The sequence below is a fragment of the Pelmatolapia mariae genome, linkage group LG23 (genome assembly GCF_036321145.2).
Source record: "Pelmatolapia mariae isolate MD_Pm_ZW linkage group LG23, Pm_UMD_F_2, whole genome shotgun sequence".
Classification (NCBI taxonomy): Eukaryota; Metazoa; Chordata; class Actinopteri; order Cichliformes; family Cichlidae; genus Pelmatolapia; species Pelmatolapia mariae.
This window is the reverse complement of record NC_086246.1, coordinates 22356685-22375631: the sequence shown is the minus strand read 5'-3', so window position 1 is coordinate 22375631 and position 18947 is coordinate 22356685. Positions and strand designations below refer to the sequence as shown.

The 18947-nt window shown below is 41.1% G+C and overlaps 1 long non-coding RNA gene across 1 annotated transcript; it reads left to right on the top strand.

The window, feature by feature from the left end:
* The first annotated feature begins 5266 nt into the window (after positions 1 to 5266).
* Positions 5267 to 6448, top strand: LOC135932292 (uncharacterized). Its single transcript, XR_010573405.1, has 3 exons — positions 5267 to 5374; positions 5786 to 5878; positions 6083 to 6448. It is a non-coding gene; the product is annotated as an uncharacterized LOC135932292 (long non-coding RNA).
* The last annotated feature ends 12499 nt before the right edge of the window (positions 6449 to 18947 follow it).

Here is an 18947-nt window from a genome sequence, read left to right as displayed (position 1 = left end):
CTCTCAGTCCTGGTGCTACTGGATCTAAGCGCAGCTTTTGATACAGTAGACCACGCTATACTTTTAAACAGACTGAAACACATGGTGGGCCTCTCTGGTGCTGTACACAACTGGTTCACTTCCTATCTCTCAGACAGAACTTTTATGGTGAGTATGGATACATGCTCCTCTAAGATCCATAAAATGACATGTGGTGTGCCTCAAGGGTCGGTTTTAGGCCCTGTACTTTTTAATTTGTATATGCTCCCTCTTGGCGGCGTCATCAGGAGGCATGGAGTGAACTTCCACAGTTACAGCTGAGATGTACAGACACTCAGCTGTACATCTCCGTGTCTCCTGATGACACCAGACCAATGGATGCCCTTTTTAACTGTATTCTAGATATAAAATCTTGGATGGCAGAAAACTTTTTACAGCTTAACCAGGACAAAACTGAAGTTTTAATCATCGGTCCTGAGGCTCAGAGAGAGAAACTCCTGCCTAAATTACAGGCATTTTCACTATGCCCTTCACTACAAGTGAAAAACCTGGGTGTTATTCTTGACTCTGAGCTTGGTTTTATCCCACATATTAAACACGTAACCAAAATTGGATTTTATCATCTAAAAAATATAGCCAGAGTCCGCCCTATTCTCTCTCGGGCCAACACGGAGATGTTGATGCATGCTTTTATTACCAGTCGCATTGATTATTGTAATGCCCTGCTCTCTGGTCTCCCCAAAAAGAATATTTCACCCTTACAACTTTTACAAAACTCTGCAGCTCGTGTGCTGACGAAGACCAGAGGGCGGGCCCACATTACACCGGTTTTACAATCGCTGCATTGGCTCCCCGTGTGTTTCAGGATCGATTTTAAAGTTCTTTTATTGGTTTTTAAATGTCTTAATGGTCTTGGGCCTTCTTATCTTTCAGATCTGCTTTTACCATATGAACCCTCGCGGACCCTGAGGTCCTCTGGTACTGGCCTTTTGATTGTCCCTAAAGTCAGGACACATACTCACGGAGAGGCAGCTTTTCAGTGGTATGGTCCTTGACTGTGGAACAGCCTGCCGGAGGAGCTCAGGGCTGCAGAGAACATTCACGTTTTTAAAAACAGGCTCAAGACCCACCTTTTTAATTTAGCTTTTAACTAACGTTTATTTATTTTATGCTTATTTATTCTATCCTGTTATTCTATTTATATTATTAATTTAGTTTTACCTAATATTTATTGATTGTATTCTTATTCATTTTTTATCTTCTTACTCTGTTTATACTTATATTTATATTGTATCCCACTCTTATTTATTTTATCTTTTTATCCTGTTTATATTCTTATTAGGTCATATCTCCAGTGTTTCCTCGGAGGGGGCTCTCTGCACCGGGGCTGCGATCGACCGTGGCTGCTAGGGCTCTGTGGATCCTCTCAGCCTGGCTGGGGGGCTTCTTTGCCTCCCTCCTGCTGTGTGCCCAGCCTGGAGGCTGCGGTCTGTGACCGGCTCCCGGTGCAGACAGCTCCCTGTGATAGTGTTTCCTCACTTGGCTAATGCGTACCCAGCCCAATTTTACTCTTTAAGTGTGTGTGTGTGTGTGTGTGTGGGGGGGGGGGGGGGGGGGGGGAATGTGTGTATCCATGACCATTTCTGTTAATGAGAGTGTGGGGAATGAGTGGGAGGGTGGGGTGGGGTGGGCTGCTTTTAACCATGTAAAGCACTTTGTGCTACAGTTTTTTTGTATGAAAAGTGCTTTATAAATAAAGATTGATTGATTGATTGATTGAACAATAGGAGGGATATTATACCCCTTATGTGAAACTGAGTGATTTATGACCGCCAATAAAATTATTTATGACCTAGGAAGTAATAAAATAAGTAATAAAAATTGATAGTGATAGAGTATGATATCAATAAAATTGATATTCATCAAATTATGATATTTCATAACTCGTTGATTTTCAATAATTCAAAAAAATACAATCACGAAAAATATGGATTTTTTAAATCGTGAATAGGATTTTTCTAATAATAGAGTTTCCCATTTTAAGCCATTTTAATCTGTTGTGTGTTAAACCATAGTAAAGTGTTAGTTAAACTTGTGCTTTTGTAACAGTCAGCATGGCGAGTGATCAAGGCTGCATGCCCCAGTGGAAAACTTTATTACATTTTATTTGTGTTTGCTTAATGCGAACTAGAAAATTCAAAATCAAAGTCACAAACTCTCAAGCCCCTTAGAATAAGGTCAGAGCACTCATAACCCCTATAGGATACGTTTACAGGGTCTCCCTAAAAAAACCCTTAGTCTTCGTTCACAGGATCCCCTAGAACAGTGTTTCTCAAACTTTTCACAATGAGTACCACCTCATAAAATATATGGCTCTTGAAGTACCACCCTTATGACTAGGGATGGGTACCGGTGTCCGGTGCCATGATGGCACCGGTTCTGACATAAACGGTAGTAACCAGACCGTTTTGCAGCGCACATTTCGGTGCTTTATTTCGGTGCTTTTTTTTCCTGAGCCAATTCTAGCCAATCATTTTACGTTTCCGAGGATAGTAGGCGGGCCCAGGTACGTACGTTCTTTTAGAGCAGAGCTGCAGATTAAAAATGCCCAAGGCGAAGCGGTCAAAAGTCTGGCTGTACTTCACAGCAAAAGATGCAAACTCAGCAGCCTGCAACAAGTGCTTTAAGCTGACACTGTAATACTGTCAAAGGAGGTAACTCCTCGAATCTGATGAAACACCTGGCGACGCATAGCGTTTTTTTTAAAAGCCGAGAAATGCGCCGTGTTTGATAGCTTGCTGCGAGACCTCACGCCGTGTACATCTACTGCGGGTGTGGTGCCTGTTATCGGACCCGGAGTTAGCAACATCCCCCAAAAACCCGAAGAGTAGAGTCCTGGCCCCTAGCCCTGCAAGTGTAGCAGAAATGATGAGGATGATGATGGCAGCAGCAGCCGTTCTTCTCTGCGTGAGTAGCTTAATGTTGTTCGTGTGTAATTCACGTTGAGTAGGCTAACCACATTATTACATTAATGCATGTAAGGTGAACTAGCAAACACCGTCGTAGGCTGTCTTCTTGTTTGATGGCAGATACTCCCTTCACCCTGGCCAAAAAGACTAAAATGACCAAAGAAAAAGTGGGAAACAGCTAAACATGAGAGATTTTTGGACAAAGTTTGTCTTTTTTCCATTGTTTAAGCACCGCTTCCAGCCAAGAGTGATACCATATATGCCCTATAGCTGAAGAAAAGGCTAACATTGTTATCTTTTTACAAAAAACAGCTGAACATGAGAGGTTTTTGGACCAATTTTGTGTTCTCCATTCTTTAAGCACCGGTTTGAGCACCGGTTTGAGCACCGTTTAAGCACCGGCACCGTTTCAAAAGTACCGGTTTGGCACCAGTATCGGATAAAACCTAAACGATACCCATCCCTACTTATGACTGACATTAAAGTACAGTAGTATAGGCCTATTTAACACCACATACACTGATAAAAGCTATTTTGGAGAGAGGTATATATAATCTATGCAAATCATATAAGATTTACTCCATTATTGCACTCAGCCAAGGAATTATAAAGTAATGGGTTAATTATACCCTTTTCCTAACAGTAACAACATTACATTAAAAAATGCAGTAAAATATACCCCCAAATAATGAGTCTTATGTTCCTAATTGCGCATGCGCCAGACCGCGCTTTTTGACTGAGCGGGGCAGCAAGCAAATTCTAGGTCCTTTCTCCGGCTGCCATCGAACCACAGAAGTGAAGGTAAGCTATTTAAACAGGGTGAATAATATATAATAGCGCATGCAAATGGTAATTTTTGAAGTAATGAGCTATTACACTTCACTTGTATTGCTTGCGTCTGTGTAATGCACCATTATTTGAAATAAAACGTTGAATCTGTCTGTTAACCGTCTAGACAACTGCCGGTAAGTTGCAATGAAATGTGTTCGTGGTGCGCTTTTTATCAGTCAGCATGCATGACCAGTCCCGGACTGGTAATCGGAACGCTGAGGTTGTGTCCAAATTCATGGGCTGAATTCTCCTGAGGACCCGGTGCACCGGCTTTCGCGGGCTACATGGGCCGGTCCTCAGAAGGTCGGGTAGGTCAGATGTAAACCTATGTTTAACCAGAGTAGCGAAAGACCGCGGTGATCTGAAAATGATGTGCCAGGATTGTGCCGTTCTCGGCGGCTCTAGTAACCCTCGAGCTCTCGGCTAGCTATCGAGCTGGTGGGTAACAGACATCTCCGAAAACGTCGAAGCACTTTTGCAAATATGCAATGTCTCGATAAACGGAGCAGATAGTTGCAGTTTGCACACCCACATTCTCGCCTGAAAATATGTTAAAGGTTTATTTTGTAACCCAGAAGGATTAATAACAGTAATTTTAAAACTTAGTAGCTAGTAGCGGCCGCCATTGCCGGAAACTGGAGTTTGGCTGGGCTATGGTGGGCCACGAAGGACACACCCGACCCATCCTTCAAATTCGAGGAAAAGGAGGACGCATTTGTCAGCTACATTCGGAGGAGGCCACGAAATTGGACAGCCTTCAGCGCGTCGCTGTGGCGTAATCGGTCTACAAATGCGTCCCCAGGAGGATGCAGCCCATGAATTTGGACACCCCCAATAATTACAATCGCGGTCTTTGCAAACTACTTTCCTGCCTTGATGGAAAAGAAAATGGACGTCAGACGATTTTTTTTTGAGAAATGAGAGGGGCAATCCTTAAGTTGTGGTGGCTCTGCTTCTGGGTCAGCACATAAAACAGGTAAACAAACTTAAATCCTATATGTCTTTGAGATTCTATGAACATTGGGCAGATCATTCCCAACAGTCAGCTGTTGCATCTGTCTGCGTCTCCCCATTGATCTGTAGCTCCTCATCATCGCCGAGAGCTCACTGAAAGCTTTCTCCCAGCTGTAACTGGCGGCTTTGTTTTAGCAGCACCAGAACTTTCTGAAAAATCTCTGAAGCTTGCTTGTATTTAAAAATGTGCGCGGCAGTAGTCGCTTGTTCTGTCATGCAGATACAGCTTTGCTCACGTATATGCTTCATTATCCGCTCAGCTGATCGCACTGTGTGGAAACACTGGGACACAGCAGCATCATGAACTCCAGCTATAGGGAGATTTTTCAGCAGCAAAACAAATAAATAAAAAAACATTCATGTTATAACTATGAGACCTGGTCTGTCATTTAAAATTTCATTGTTTTTGTCCCCTTACTTCTTAGATCATCGAAGAGTTCAGACGCATCACCACAGTTTCCTTGGTGGAGACATTCATGCTGAAACTTGATGAGTACACACCAGGTCTTTTGCAGCTTATGCGTGCCAAAAGAGGAGCTGCTGGTTCCAAGTTGAGACCTCTGCTGGACACTTTGAATGACGTATGTTATTTGACTTTTTTCACAAATATGTAATTATGGAGGGCTGCAGTGGGTAGCAAGAAGGTCCTGGGTTCAAATCCTGGCCCAGGGTCTTTATTCATGGAGTTTGCATGTTCTCCCTGTGCATGTGTGGGTTCCCCCCGGGTACTCCAGCTTCTTCCCGCAGTCAGAAAACATGGCTGTTAGGTTAATTGGTCTCTCCAAATTGTCCTTAGGTTTGAGTGTGTGCGTGCATGGTTGTTTATCCTGTCTGTCTCTATGTTGCCCTGTGATTGACTGTCCAGGGTGTACCCAGCCTCTCACCTGTTGAAAGCTGGAGATAGACATCAGCCACGTTTTTGTTTTGAATTCAGTCTTAATGTAAGTAAATCACTCGACTTAGTCTTTTCACTAAATTGTATCTCCCTACAGACACAGAGCATTGAGAAGAAAAGGGATGTTGTTATCTGCTGCCTCATTAGCTACCTCGGGGAAAGACAAGAAGATCTTTTTCATGACTGCCAGGTATGTCATATTGATAACAGATTACTTATTAACTCAAGGGATCCTAATGTTCTTCTCTCCTGTCCTCTCCTATCCCCTGTTCTCCCCTTCTCCATTCATCTTCTGTCCACTCCCCTCTTTAGATCAACTGAAATATATTGAAAAAGCATCTTAAATAAAATAAAACGTGTGTATGCTTTTTGTTTCTTTCTTTTTAACACGTAGGAATGTGAGGATTACACAGACAATATGATGAAGCTGATCGTGATCCACAACATCATGGCTGAGGAGGATCCATCAGATGTGTTCATTGTGATTGAGGGAAACCAAGTGATGGAGGGATGTGGAAGCCAAACAAAGGCATGTGTACTACTGATGGGACTGATATATGTCCTCAACCTCGAATATCCGAAGGAGCTGAAGAACACATTTGACACTTTTCAAAAACTATTTTTGGAACTTGACGGGGCGAAACTACTGAACAAGGTCCACGGCCTCAAAAATAAGCTTATGCAATGCACACACATTTCCCCTCTTGTTCCCAGAGGATCTTTTGTCCAGACATAGCTTGATGGAGCTGTAATTTTTCTTCTGACAGCAAGCACAGAAACTATTGAATGTTGGTGTTAGTGTTCTGTTCTATCTGTCCATATGTTTGATAGCGTACATGCACAGAAACAACCTTGTAGAGTTTCTGTATGTGCTTTTGGCTTTTAAAATGGACTAAGTGGCCTTTGAAAGTGTTGTCTGCATTAGCTGTTGTGTTGCACTTTATTCCGTGTTTTTATGGAATAAAAACATTGAGATGATGAACCATTTGAATATCTTTTTTGGGGGGGTACATTTTACCTTATATGAATAGGTAATGTTTATCAACTGATAATAATTAAATTTTATTAGTAATTATCAGGTATTACCAACTAGCAAACAAGAGATAATTTTACCTAATTTCAATGAGTAAGTAGCTGTTGAATGTGTATATATAAATATGGGGTAAATTTTACCCAATTTAATTAAGTATTTCATAGCTTTTTATTGAAGCTATTTTATACACAATATATTGAACTAAATCTACCACAAAAAAGTCTATGCAAATTGTTACCTCAGATTTATTGGGTAAATTATATAGATGACTTCTTATAGTGTACAGTTTACACAAGACAATTTTATTTCTTATATGAATGTTCTTTATTGTAACTGTCATAAACAGGATGTGACAAGTGATAATAATAACAACTGTACTGCATTAAAACATTCACAGCAGGTGTGATATCCAATCTTTATGTGATTTGTATTTTGTTCTATTTAATCTGAACAAGCCCCGGTGATCACTGTAGGCCTCTCTCAGTTTTAATCATCACTATTCATTTGAAAGCTCAGTTTTTAAAACTGAGCTTTAAAATACAGCCAGCCCATGCAGCAGTATATTAATGACTACCTTATTGCAGTTGTTCTCCTCACTGAAGTTTGGTCCGTTTACACCATCCCGACATGCGATGGCCTTTGTCCCTAACCTTCGGGGACCCTCACATTAACTTTTATTGAGTAGAAAAAGGTTAGCGTTCACCCTCCAGCTTCACTGTGTTTATATTATGCTAACTATAGCTGTGTAGCTAGCCACCACACAGAACATCATTAAATATACCAGCTAGCCCAACTTCAGACAGTAACCCTACAAAAGCTACTGCTTTAGTTTTCTGTCTTCATTTATATCGGAAGTGATAGCAGAGCTGTACGTTTTAATCTTGGCTGTGGTGGTTAAGCTGCCGGATTTTTGGCTTCACTACCCTCCTTCATAGTTCATGTATGTCGAAGCTCGGTTTGCTCGGTTTGCTCTTCGTGGCGTTTCAGCCAACGAGCCAAAATGTGGTGGCCTTGCTGGATCCGCTGTCCACCCGCCATGTGATGACCCGCCTCCAGGATCCCCCCAGCCAAGGGAAATACACCGCTCTCAATACACCGCTGCTGCAGCGGTACTCCCTCCCTCACATAGAGTGGGCCGTGAAACTCCTCTCTCTCTTCGGCATGGGTGATGGTACCGCTCTCGAGCTCATGGAGAGCATGTTGTCCTTCCTAGGAACGGATGACGGTGGATTCCTCTTCACTCATGTCTTCCTCCAACAGTTGCCAGTGTGAGGTCGCCTCGCACTGGCAACTCAGTGCTGCTGGCTCAATGCTGCTGGCCGCAAAGGATTACCGCCCTCTCGCAGAAGAAGCGGATCACATTGTCCTGGCTACCAGGAGCTTCGGCATCCAGGCGATAGTTCCCAGCTCACAGACGGTATCTCTCGTGCCCCCACCGAGTTTCCCGGGAGCCTCCGACTCATCAATGGTGGCTGGGATTGGGGCAACGCAGAAAAGGGCAGTGTCTTTACCATCAGCGTGGCAGCGCCGTGGCGCCTTTGCCGTTTTAAGCCCCAGGGAAACGAACCTGCCAGTGCTCTGTAGTGGCCGCGCCCGCTGGCGATAAGGAAAGGCTGCTCTTCATAGAGGACTCATGCTCGGGGACACGTTTTCTGGTTTACTCTGGCTCCCAGAAGAGGCTCGGGAACTCTTGTGTCGTCTTTGCATACCTCCGCAATGGTATATTATTTAATCTTAAAAAAAATTGGAGATTTCCCGCGTACCACCAGAGAGAGCCCAAGTACCACTAGTGGTACGCGTACCACCGTTTGAGAAAGACTGCCCTAGAACAAGACAAAAATAGCCCCCTTACTGTAACCCCCGGCAGCGATCTCGAACTCTTTTTTTCTCTCTCTCTCCATCTTTATTTCAAGAGGAGCAGTAACAACAAATATAATGCATGGAGGAGACAACAATGTAAAAAATAAACAGGTAAGATGTAGAGCAGGGCGATATGACCAAAGATATTTATCACGATATACATTTGAAAATTTGCGATAACGATATAACTGGCGATATAATTGACACTAGACAAAATACTTTACAACTCCACAACTTTATTAGTGCAAAAAAACCCATCAATGTATTTTCACTTAAACAAGCAGCTGTTTTTTATGTGCATTAAAGTTATATAAAAATTTAACAGTGCAAATGCAAATTCCTTGCTGACAGTTTAACCAAAAGGCATTTCCAGTGGAAATTGGCCGACATATCCTCAGCATAACCATGTATAATATCCACAAAACTTAAAAAGAGGTTATACACACAATACGGTAATATTATGTTAAAGCACAGTACGTATCACTCCGCGAGGCTCCTGCCTACAACAATCCATCAAGCGGTGTGGCTTTGTAGCTTAGCAAAGTCGTACTAAAACATTTGACAGATTTTCGAGCACCGTGTACCACATAAAATCGTTTCGAGGTCAGTAAACACAACCAGAAGTCATACATAAGGCACACGGGATTATAAGGGGCACTGTTGATTTTCAGAAAAATCAAAGGATTGATTTTAAGTGTGCCGTGTTTTCCAAAAAACACGGTAATAACGATGGCCCGCTAGCATGCTCTACCAAAAATAGTGCTTTGTTGTGTATCTGACGGACGAAAGCTAAACCAGTTCCACACCACTGAAGTTGCAGCATTTTTACAAATCAATTCTGGTTCATCCATTTCATTCAACGATCCGCTTTCGCCCTTCTCATTCTCCGTCGCCGCCATGCTTTTTCCGCCATGTGCGTATGAAAACAGAGGCACTGCGCATGCGCGTTTTACCCATATTCTATCGTGATATCTCATTTTCCTATCGCTGCCCAACATTATACCCGTATTACCGTGAACGGTATGATATGGCCCAGCCCTAGTAAGATGGATCCTAAAATTAAAAGGGGGAAGAAAAAAAGATACAGTGACATTAAATAATTAAACAAGGACATTAAACATATTACAAATATTTACAGTTTTTAAAGCTTTTTTGTTATGAGAGGAACAAATTGTATTCACATAGAGTTCATACATATACATTTATGGATATGGTATTTGGCAAGGACTAAAATCAGATTAATGAGGTAAAGAGCATTCGAGTCTTTCCAACTAAAGTCAGTATAACCAAATAGCACATTTTGGTAAAAAAGCACAAAATTTGATAATATGTTCTTAGAGATAAAACTAGCGATATCTTTCCACAAAATCTGTGTAAAGGCACAAGACCAGAATAGGTGCGAGCAGGTCTCTGGGATGATCTTACAGAAGGACCAAAAAGTATCTATATCCCTCTTATATTTTTGAAGTAACCATTTAACAGGGTAGAATCTATGAATTAGCTTAAATGAAATTTCCTTCACTTTGTTAGTAAGGAGGAATTTTTGTGGCAAAGACCAAACTTTTTTCCAGTCAGTGTCCTTGACAAAATTAGACCAGAAAGAAATGGAAGGAGGAATAGAGATAAGTGACTCTTGGAAAAGAGACTTAATCTTGGCATTCACACCTTTACAAGAGGAGAAACAAATCTGACCTAAAGGAGTGTCTCTCAGGATAGGGCGGGACATGAACAGGTGTGGGGAGGCAGTGGTATTTCTAAACAACATGGACAGACCAGGCGGTATGGCATCAAAAACAATACAAAACTCCTTTGATACCGAGATGTTATATCTGGATAGGAACTCTGAGTAATTGTATAATAAGCCTGCGTTATTGAATAGTTGACTTACCAGAAGAATACCATTATTAAACCAGTTTTCAAAGAACAGCGACTTATTCTTGTAAAGAATGTTACAGTTGTTCCAAATATAATATCTTTGTGGGGGAAAGCTATGTTTATAGATCAAGGACCATGCCAAAAGAGCTTGTTGATGAAAGTTTGAGAGTTTAATTGGGATTTTCTGAATATTGTAGTTGCAGAGAAGAATAAAGTCCAAGCCACCCAAATGTGAAAAGATATGATGAGAGATGAAGTTCCAGATGGGGTTTTTGAGATGTTTTTTAATCCAATTCATTTTGAAAGTATAATTTAGGGAGCTGAAATCTATAAAATTTAAACCACCATTGTTATAATTGTTCATAACTGCAGATTTGCGAATGTAGTGAATTTTGTTTTTTCACAGAAAATTAAATAACAATTTATCAACAGATTTGCATGTAGAGTTATTGACATGTAAAGATTGAGCAGCAAAGGTCAGGCGAGACAAACCCTCGGCCTTGGTGAGCAGCGTTCTACCCTTTAGGGACAAATCTCTTTGCAACCAATTGTTGAGGACATTTGAGTTTTATTGATGATAGGGTTAAAGTTTAGAGCGTTCCTAGAATTCTTATCCTTGGTAATAAGGATTCCCGAATATGTTACACAACTTTTCACTGGAATACCGGAAACACAGGACACAGTACACTTGTTCACTGGTAGCAGTTCACACTTATTGAGGTTAAGGGAGAGGCCAGATGCTCTGGAGAAAGTCTGTGAGTCTGTGTGAGGTTTTTAAGATAAAATTTGATATTAATTTTGTAAATTTATATTTGGGCCTGGTTGCTGGCTCGGTCCGGGGACAGGACACAAAGCTCTTACAAGCGCTATTAGCGGCCAGCAAAAAATCAATAACCAGAAAGTGGCTAAATCCAACTCCGCCAACACTTGAGGATTGGTTTAATGTGGTTTTTGAAATATTTAAAATGGAAAAATTGACATTCTCCTTAAAAATTAGAAAAGACAAATTCTACAAAATATGGAATAAATGGATTAGCTTTGTGCCCCCCCTCCGCCCTGAATTTAGGTAAGAGCAGCCCTGAATTGGTGTATCTCCCATGTATTGTACAATGTCAGGTCGACCCTCTACTTCATAATATGTATTGAATGTACTTTATGTAAATAAGTTAAACATGCTGCATTATGTATACACTGTCAAGCCACCGAGTTCACTTTTGTTATTTGAATGTAAAACAAAAGGACTAAGAAAAAGTCTTTTTTTTGTCTTTTTTTTTTGACTAAATAATATCAATGCACTTTATTGTAACAAGTCCTTTTTCAATAAAAATATAATATAAAAAAAAAAACAAAAAAACATCAGGACCTGGGGATTTATTACATTTTAGCTGACTTACTGCATCTGAAACTTCTTTCAAAGAGACTGGTCTGTCACAGAAATCACTGTCCTCTTTGGACAGCTGGTTCACAGTAGGGATGGAGTCAAAGAACTGAGAAGCCGACTTCTGACAAAATTTGGAAGTGTAGAGATTACTGTAAAACTTTGCACAGAAGTTGGCTATTTTCTTTGGCTCATCAGTGATTGAGCCATCAAATTTTAAATACTGAATTGAATTGTTTTGACTGCTGCCTTCTTCAAGCCATCGCCTGCGCGACCTGACAAAGGCTCTCTCGGCTCTTCGCTTATAAATCTCATCAAGCCTATTCTGCTGCACAACAAGCTCTGATTTTTCAGACTCATTGAGAGTGTCTGGAAGTTTTGAAGTCACTAGGGAGATCTTGCTTATTACTTCATGCTCTTCTTCTTTTTTCATTTTGGCTAAGTCACTACAGTACTTCCTTAGAAATGTTGCAATAACAGTACCCAGTTAAGACCAAAGGTAATTTTGTTTATTGCTTTGTTCCAATACTTTCTGATTATGCTTTCAATCTCTGAACATATACAGTAGAGCAGAGGTGTCAAACTCAATTGCACAGGGGGCCAAAACTCAAGGCACACTTTAGGTCGCGGGCCAAACAAGATAAACATTTATTGAACACACTAAAACAATGTTTTTTTTTTAAACATAAATATGAATAAAAACAGACAGGAATATTATTCCAGATTAAATAAACTTAAAAAAAAAAACTTTAACTTTAAAAATTTTGCTCTTCATAAAAATATATCCTGTCAGAATTATGCAAGTCAGAAATATGAACATGCTGCCAAAAACCCCAGAAAAAATAAATGAAAACATCCACAAGGTTCGAGCCGCATGTAGACGGAGCTGGGCATTGCTTCAGGAATGGAACTAATAAAGTGTGCGGGCCATTCAGTGTCGTACTTTGCCTTGAGTGTATCATTACACTGCAGCTCCATCTGAATCTGCACAGGTGCAGTTCAGCAAAGTGCGCTGACTTGGTTCAACATTACTTGGCAACAGAGAAAGTGAGGCAAGTTGCACTGGTGCATTTGTGACAGCTTCACTTGAAATGCCTTCACCGCATCATACATGCCATGTCCATGAACTGACAGATTTCCTTGCTGAGCTCAAAAACTCTATTGAGAATTTTTATCCCAACTCAGCCAACGGACCTCTGTATGATAAGGAATGTCGGCAAACTCTGAATCTATTTCCCACATAAAAGACTGAAATTGACGGTGATTTAAACTTTTAGCTCAGATAAAATTTACGGTTTGCGTTACGGTGATCATTACATGCTCCATTTTTAGGACTTTACCACACAGCCTTTCCTGGTGTATGATGCAGTGATATGCTGTTAACTCACCGGTACAGTTCTCCTCCTGCATCTTTACTCGCATCCTGCTGATCCCGCTTTTTTCACCGCACAACACCGGCGCTCCATCTGTTGTAAGTCCAACAAGTTTGTCCCAGGACAGTTTCATGTCAGTTACACTTTGACGTACGTTTTAAAAAATGTCTTTTCCTGTCGTTGTCCCGTGCATCGATTTAATGTTCAATATTTCCTCTCCAGGATGAAGATGGCCAGCTGTGCAATGTCCATCATGTCTATACTTTCATCCACAGCAAGAGAGTATGCAAGAAAGTTTTTGCTTCTTTCACACAACTGTGTTCTTAAATCAGTGGCCATCTCACAAACCCGATCAGCAATCGTATTTCTGCTCAGGCTCACATTTGCCAAAATCTGCGTTTTGTCTGGACACAAGACGTCGCACACTTTCATCATGCAGCTCTTCAGAGTGCCGGGCTGATTTGGCTATCTCCTCTGCTACAATAAAACTTGCTTTCACAACAGCTTCACTTTGTGATTTTGCTCTGGTGAAAAAAGTCTGCTGAAATGTCAGATTCTTCTTTAGCTCTTCTACTTTCTGTAGTTTCTGCTCTGCATTTAGGTTTTTCAGCTTATCCTGACGTTTTGTCTCGTAGTGCCGTCTTAAATTAAATTCCTTAATTACAGCCACATTAGCTCCACTAATAAGACACACGGGTTTACCAGCAATGTCTGTAAACATATATTCAGTCACCCACTGGCGCTGAAAGGCTCTGCTTTCAGAATCAACTTTTCTCTCCACCATTGTGAGCAGCTAGCTTTGCAATAACAGAAGTTTGACTTGATTGACGGGGGAATGTTCCCAGTTAGCCTAGCGTTCAGCAAGGAGGCTGCAGCGCTGCATTATGGGATCTGTAGTTTGTATATTATTAGCGCCTCATATCGCTGGGCCATGCATAACAATAATAGTAAATCTATATAAAATGATCTCGTGGGCCGGATATAAATGTACGCCGGGCCGGATGTGGCCCGCGGGCCTTGACTTTGACACATGTGCAGTAGAGTGTTTAAGGATACTGCTGTTAAGTTGCTTACGAGAGAGGGGAGAAGATACTACAGGAATAAAAATGCGAATAGATTTGTGATCGGATAGAGGCGATGGTAAGATGTCTGCAGCTGCATTACTCAGATCTTTAGAGATGAGCCAATAGTCAATTTGAGACTGGCTTGATAATGATTTGTTACACCATGTGTATTCATTCTGACATGGGTGCGTGTCCCTCCAAGTATCAGTTAAATAAAATCTGCTCATAAACAATTTTAGATATAAACTTTGCAAGTCAGAACTTTTAGGAGGCCACCTGTCAAGACGGTTATTTGGTACAGCGTTAAAGTCCCCGCCACAAATAATGTGAGAATTAGGGAGTTTAGCTAACCAGTGAAGCATGAGTTCTTCTAACCTGCCAATAAGTGCATTATTTTCAGTATGGGAATTGAAACCATAGACATTTACAATTATGAAAATCAGGTTAGCAATCTCAAGCGCTAATAGAATATAATGACCATCCTTGTCACAATCAGAAAACAGGACTTTTTCCATTAAAACGATTTTTAAGAATGCAAACGCCTGCTGAGCATCCTGAACCATGAGACATCCATAACTTGAAGCCCCACTGTGACCTCCAGAGGATAACATCTTGCAGAGTAGAATGGGATTCTTGTATAAAACAGAAATCAGTACCATACTGTTTTAAGTATAGAAATATGACATTTTGTTTTGTGTGGTCTCTTAAACCTCTCGCATTAACCTCCTAAGACCCGAACTCTTCCATAGCATGTATTTTTAATTTCTCTTTGATATTTGGTCACATTGGGGCCCGATCAATGTAAAAACAAAGAATTAACCAGATTTATTTTTTTTTACCTGATTTTTGTTTATAAGAAAAATGAGAGCCACATCTGAGGATATTCGTTTAAAATTGTGATAGAACAATAGCAGTATAATGTCCTCGTAAGTGGATATCAGGCCCTTGTAGAGCAAAACTGAGTATTTTGGTCTAAATAACCCAAAATGTGATGTCCACATATGTGGAAGCCAGGTCCTAGGAGGTTAAGGGAAATAAAAGAAAGGGACATAAGGGCAAATAAAACAAAATAAACAAAAAACTAAGTAAGAAAGGGGATAGCCTAAAGCAGGGGTGCCCAATCCCAGTCCTCGAGAGCTACTGTCCTGCAGCTTTTAGATGCAGCCCTACTCCAACACAGCTGAATCAAATGGTTTGATTGCCTCTTCAGCATGCCATCAAGTTTGGCAAATGCCTGATAACAAGCCATTCATTTGATTCAGGTGTGTCGGAACAAGGATCCATCTAAAAGCTGCAGGACGGTAGCTCTCGAGGACTGGGATTGGGCACCCCTGGCCTAAAGGCTGAAGAGCTGTCAAAGAGAAAACGTACAGGCCTTGGTACCCTGTGAACCATGGGAGGGGGGACCGCAAACCTAACTTCACTTTAGGAACTTTAACATGGGATGGAACAAAGTACAGTTCTGAGAACAGATGGGCACAGAACAGTGCATTAAAATGAAAATAATTCTCTCTAAATTTTACCAGTAAGAGATAAAAAGGGTCAAAAAGAGAGTCAGAGTAAAATAGTTCTGAAGGTAGTACGCATATTAAGGTGCATCTGGAGTGCATAAGAGGAACATAACTAGTGTCTACAGCAGGCCACAGTATCTTTCTTCTCTCTCTGTCTTCAGTAGATAAATCCTCTGCGAGCCTCAAGTTGTTATTTTTCAAGAAGGATGAGCTTTTAGCTGAATGCCAGACAGCATCGTGGAAAATCCGGGAGGTGAACTGCAGAATGCCTCTGGGATGGGTGTTATTCGTTTTCTTTGGACCAAGGCGATGCACTGTGTCCACAACGTCTGGTAGTTTGTCCTTGACCTCTTGTAGGACAGCTTGGCAGACGTGAATTGCTTCCTTTCTTATGTCCTCCTTTTTGTTTTCCTCCAGGCCATAAAGCTTAAGATTCCAGCGGCACAAGTAACTCTCCAGGTGGGAAAGCTGTTTCTCTTGTGTGTCACGGGTTTCTTGAAATTTGGTAAGCCGCACCTTAAGGTGGTCAACTCTGACCCTCACAGCTTTAATATCAGCACAGATAAATTCAAAGGACTGTTTGATATCTTCGATCTGCTTTGCATTTTCTTTAATGGCATCTTTCAACTCAGCGATCACAGTGGAGTTTTTGCTGACCATCTTTTCCAGGGCATCCGACCTGTTGTTGATCAGCATGGACAGAAAGGAGAGCTGTGAGAGGATTGCTGTGGATTCCGCGTCATCAATCCTTCTCTGTTTGACCACTGGATATTTTGGATGGTGTAGCGGGAAGGGGTGGAAAATCCACATCCATTTCATACACCAGCACTAGGATCCGAGCCGAAGTAGTCGTGCATGTTTTCGGCAAGATTCCTAGCTTCGGAATGTTTGTCGTGTACTGCAGCAGCCTGGATGCTAACGGAGTTATCATTAGCCACTGACTTGCGTGCTTCTCCCTTTCTTTTCTCAAACTGTTCATAATGACTTGGTGATGGGAACCAACCGAGGGGGAAACACAGATATCGATGAATAAAACGGTAATTAGGTATCTAATGCCCCCTCAGCAGCTAAAGTCACATGTGGGTTTGCGGAGCTCCCCGAAATGCGTCTGCTCACAGCACCATCTTGAACGCCTCCCAGGGATCTCGAACTCCTCCCAGACCCTCTATAAAGTCATTTCAGAGAGGCAGGCTCTCGCTTCATCCACTGAGACACCGGGGGACGGCTTTGAGCTGACCAATGAACCGAATTTACGGCCTTTTTTCACCACATTCAGGCGTCTTTCCACTTAAAACATCACTTTTTTAGATTTTTTTTTTTTGATAAACTGCCAAAGAGTCATTTTTACCCCCCAGTACAGTAGACTCTGCATTTGGATCTGAGGAGAGCAGCGGACACAAATGATTGTGAAGAAGTCACTGACATTTGGTGGCAGGCCTTAGATAATCATGAGTTATTGTGTCTGATGGTGAAAAACACAAAGTTTTGGAAGAGGCATACAGGCACTGTGGAAAAAGCACAGGTGTGTACATTCTATAAAAATGTTTTTGTAAACACTTTTCTGCCTATATTATGCTTTTTTAAAAACCTTTATTCTTATGCTTTTTAAGTATGTCAGATTATCATAAACACTTATTTGTATGTATGTTACACCGTGTGTAATTTTTATAGAAACCTTGTTCATTGTATGAATGTGTAATTATCTATCTTTGATAAATAAAATATTTAATCTTGTATTTGTGTACTTTGTGGTTATTGAATAAAAAAATTGTGAAATATTGCTCTGATAAACACAGATGACTAAAAGAAATGTTTGATGGTAAAAAGGGAACAAGTGTTGTGCTGCTAAACTTTGAGGTTCTAAGTCACCAACGTTTAAATAAGAAAATGCATAGAGGAAACTAGCAGCCCTGAGTCCATATGTAAAACATGAAAACTTCATAGGAGTGATACTTGTTCTTACATAGGTGCACTTATTCTTTGTTACGGCACTTTACTGTTCCAATGAAACAACAAGATCTCATTTTAAAGTACATTTTTGGGCATCCTGTGATCTCATTTGCCATATTCTCTTAATCCGGCACTGTTTATGTGATGGCATGCCACATTTGGCCCAATTGTGGTTTGGTTTATGTGGCCCAGGCTCATAGAAAACAGGTCTGGCCTGGATCCGACATCAAGCTGGCACTTCTGACTGACTGGTGTCATGGCAGGGTGTATGTCAACTAGATGTGGGCCAGGTCTGGCAATGGCAGACCTGGCCCACAGACCTGGCACTATTTATGTTCCTATTTTCCTATTTTAGTTAGAAGACCCAAATGCCATGTTGCAATAGAGTTCGAAAATGTGATGTCATTTCCAGGGTAAAACCGCAAAGGATTGTAGGTACAAGTGGCTAGCTAGAATGGGAAGACGCAGTTGTATTATTAACTGCCATAGCTGGTCGCATGATTTGAATTGAATTCGTTGCGCTATGCTGCTTTGTTTACTGTGGCTTTGCGGGCTAATGTTTGTTGTGTTTTGTAGGCAAATCAGCCTACAAAACGCTGGAATGCGATCCAGACTGGGCACCCTCTATCAACCTGGGTCATACCGAGTTTAAAGCTGCTACCACAGTGAGATTTGATTGGTTAAGAGGGAGACCGAGATCAAAATAGCCACGAAAAGTCCTGCATTCCTTTTCATTCCGTTTCTCATTATTTTAATATCCTATGATATGAAGGGCATATAACATCTGTAATTTGATATATTTTGTCATATTTTCACAGAACATTATTCCACGGTTTTCTAATGGGTATTTATGAAGACAGTTTTGTGTGACTGGTAAACTTACCTTTGTACGGACGATGGTCTTATGTTCTACTCTGAACATCTCAAGGTCCTGTACCCATGCGTCAGTAAACTGGACCTGGGCTTGTCGCAGGGATCTGAAGTTACTAAACACTTCATGAGTGTATGCACTCAAACTTAGGACCATATAATTATAAATATGAGCGTGATTTAAGTTGGGCTGCGCGCAACTTTAGTCCACTCTGTATGCTTGTATGGGTCTAACCCTTTCACTCCTTTGATTTTTTCCTCGTACCTTTTTTTTGCCTTTTTGTCAAGTCTGTCTTTGTACGGACCTGTCGTGTTCTCCCTCATTTTGTACATAACTGTTTTTGG